The 3,807-nt window shown below is 43.0% G+C and overlaps 1 pseudogene; it reads right to left on the reverse strand.

The window, feature by feature from the left end:
* Window positions 1-507: 507 nt before the first annotated feature.
* On the reverse strand, window positions 508-1,458 carry LOC131743236 (phenylalanine--tRNA ligase, mitochondrial pseudogene; annotated as a pseudogene).
* Between the last annotated feature and the right edge of the window lie 2,349 nt (window positions 1,459-3,807).

Consider the following 3,807-nt stretch of genomic DNA (forward strand, 5'->3'; position numbering starts at 1 on the left):
AAAAAGTTTGCCCCAATTACACAGATATGTCATACAAAGAATATTGTGATTAATATTTTAAGAACACTTAAAAATATGTATCCCTCTTATATTAATGTTGTTCAATGAGACAATTACAATTGCTCTTGTGCATTTGAAATATACATTCTGCTACATGCTACTTGAAACCAACCATATGCATACAATTTTTTTTTTTAGTGTGTTCTAATTTTTAATTTTGCTTTTCAAGAACAAAGGAATACAACACTAACAATTTAAAAGAGGAAAAAGCTCAGACCGTAAAAACAAGTATAAAAAGAGTTGTTGAATAATTCTGATGCCTGCTGAGGCAATTCCTATTATTAGCCAATTAAAGAAAGACTGAATGTGAAGTTTCTAAGTGATCTTTGGTATCTGAAATGTAAGAGAGTATACCCTGACCAGCTACAGGGGTCAGAGGGCGGGAGAGTTGGAAGGCAACACCCAGGGGGAGGCCCCATCTTTTTAACATCACGGCTTCTGTAAGCCTCACAGTCTAGGAATATTATTGAAATGATCTGTATCTCTCTTTTCAAAAGAGCTAAGGTCTAACATGGGCTCGGAAGTCAAAACGACAGGGCTCAAACACTCCCGAGCCGCAATGTGGTCACGTGGTACTTCGCTGCTCTGGGTCCGGGTTCCCTCCTCATCTCCAAAAAGATGTGTCATAAGCCTGGTAAATGTTTGCTTAAGGTCAAACTCTACAAGCTTCGTGGCCTCCAGGGTATGTGTCTCCTGTTTATGGGCAGAGCGAGAACTCTGTTAAAAAAGCTGCAGGTTTTCTCCATCCTTTATGCCAGCAAATAACTGGTGCCGGGAGAAGAGCCGCACGGCCTCCAGCTGGTGGAACACAGGGTGGTGCTGGGCATCGATCTGGTCGCGCCCGTACACGTCGCCCACCACCAAGAAGGCGTCCAAGCCCCGCGCGCAGCAGGTCTCACGGGTGCGCGGACGTGTGCGCGCGCAGCATGTGGGTCGCGTTCAGGTAATAGCTGTCGCCCTTCTTCCGGCTGGGGTGGTCGGCCGGGACGAGCAGGCTGTCGAAGTTCTGCCAGGTGGTGACCACCGGGGAGAGGTCTTCGTAGACAGAGAAGAGGGGCGTCCCCGAGCGGCCCACGTACCGCGCGTAGAAGTGTTGCTTCACCCTCTCCCTGAGAGCCACAGCGGGTGATGCGGCTGGTTGTGAAGGTTCCTGCCGACCCTGGACAGGACCTCGCGGGACAGGTTGCTGTAGCCGTCCTGGGGGTAGGACTTGCCCAGCAGCTCCACCGCGCCGCCCGGGGTCCCGGGGGCTCCCCGGGCGGCGGGCTTCGGGGCAACGGCCCTCGCGCCCAAGGCCTGATGCCCAACTCAGCAGACCCCGCTGGCCTTCCTCGCCAGGTGGATGCGCACCTGGGCAGCTCTCTTGAGAGCCCAGTAAACCATCGCAGCAACTTCTTTCACGAGGTCTCCAATCTGCCGAAACTGGAACCTGGTGCACAGCTGATGGGAATGCAAAATGGTGCAGCTTCCGTAGAAAACATTCTGGCAGTTCCCGCCGCTGCCCGGGAGGCGGGAGACCAGCCCAGGGTCTAAATCCTGGGCGCGGCAGGCTCGCCCCTCTCCAGGCGCGGCTCACCTCGGCGCGGCCCGCCTGGGCGCCACCATCTTGCCACCTTGACTACCACATTTTAAAAATAAGATATTTTAAAACTTGTTTAAAAGCACTATATTTGAGCATATTCTTAGAAATGTTGTCAGAATTCTTAAAGACAAAAATGCTTCGATAGACATTATGTAGTCTATATTTTCTCTTCCTCTTTTCTTTCTTTTTCCTCCCTCTCTCCCTCCTTTCCTCCCTCCATCCCCCCCTTCCTTCCTTCCTTCCCAGTTTAACACATAAACTGAGGCCCTAGAAGTATACACTGTGTAACATCAGATATGTTATCTTGACCATATCAGTCATATTCCCAATAATCAAGCCCCAAACACCATATTTAAAGAGACAAACTACTTACGTTTGCATTCCACAATGGAAAACTGAGAAAGTTTGAGTGACCTCAAATATCTCATGCCATATATCATGGTTGAACCAGCTCTATCAATTTGTTTCATCAAATTATAACCATTGAACCCCAGTAAAAATAAGAACATGAAGGTCTTCTTTCTCCTTTTTCAGAGAAATTTTGTGAATTTTTTGTAGTCCTTCTTTATATCCTCCAGAAGGACCCTGCTTCCTCCCTACTTTCAAATCCAAGCCCCTTTCCGTTTTCCTTAGGGATTTGATTTAAACAGGGAATATTATTATTCTTTAAATAGTATCAGTGTAAGACAGGCCTACTCTGCTGCTCTTTGAAATAAGGTGTATGTTTATACTCTACACGGAGTCGATCACTGAGCTAAAGATGGGAGATACTTTCAATTCTGATATGGCAGAGAACAATTTCTCCCTATCCTTGGAATTCTCAACATGAAGCTACCTTTTTTATGTTGCCACAGGGTGTGGTTTATTTTACTACTCTGCTTACAGGAGTGGGGAAAAGTGAGAGAAAGTGGAATAAAAGGAAACTGGAATCCCTTATGATCTACTGGGTCCCAAGCACTATGCTAGCTGCATAACATGACACATTTTATACAATAGCTATTCTGATATTGATTTAATTTTGAGAAAGTATTAGGTCCACACATGGTAGTTATTTTCCCCAGATGACACAAGTATTAATTACCCAGACCCAGGGGTCAAATCCAGGTCTTACTGGATCTGCAACCCATGTTTTCCATTACATCACCATTCAGAAGTTGGAGCATAGCCAGAGCATGGTGACGGTGAGGATTGCTGTCCAAAACCATGCTTCCTAAAGTTGTATGTCTTCAACAATTTCATATATGTATTAATATGTATATGAAATTTCATATATATGTTAAAATATATAAAATTTTGTATATGTTATATTTAACAATTTTATTTAACAATTTCACATATATATGTTATGTATATACATGTGCATGATATCAGTTAAGAACATAGTAAATATTTGAGGAATATTTGAGGAAATATTGTGAGAGCAGTCTATGAGAAATTTAGAGAGACAGGCAACTGTTGACAAATTATTTTCATGCCCTTACCTCCACAGAGCACTTGTGAAGGCTCCAGCTGCAAAGGGCACCACACCCTGGAGCAGATACTCGACCTGGTTATTCCTGTGAAGGGGAAGGGAGATGAATACTTCTACCTGGTACGTATATCACACTTACTTGTTCTTAAGGTGGAAAATTGACCTTAATATGTGCAAAACCGAAAGTTCTCCTGAAAGTGATGGTGTACTCCATTTTAAAAGATTAATGGGGTAATTTGTACATTTTAGTGATTTACTCCTTAAAAATACAAATCTAAAACTATATATTGATACATTTTTCCTAGTTTGTTTTGATTATCTCCTTCAGTTACTCAAATGCACTGATTAAATTACTGATGTTTCTTTAATTTCTCCAAGTACATAACTGGATAACACAACACACACAAACATACACACACATACACAAATCCAAAAAAAAGAAGCTTAAGGCAATGTTGAAGAAAGTATTTCTTCATGCCAATGGGAGTACTTGTCAGCAATCACCACAAAACAATACTGAGTGTTTTGCTGGTGTGAACCACAGAAGATGAGGTCCCAAAGTTATCTTCTAGGAGAAAGTGAAAGAGTTTTCCAAGATCATCTTTTTCTAGTTTTTGGTATTATTAAATATGATAAATGTAATGGTAGATATTTCATCATGATTTCAGTGGACAATGTAATTTCTAAATCTTGT

This window comes from Kogia breviceps, chromosome 16 (assembly GCF_026419965.1).
Source record: "Kogia breviceps isolate mKogBre1 chromosome 16, mKogBre1 haplotype 1, whole genome shotgun sequence".
Lineage (NCBI taxonomy): Eukaryota > Metazoa > Chordata > Mammalia > Artiodactyla > Physeteridae > Kogia > Kogia breviceps.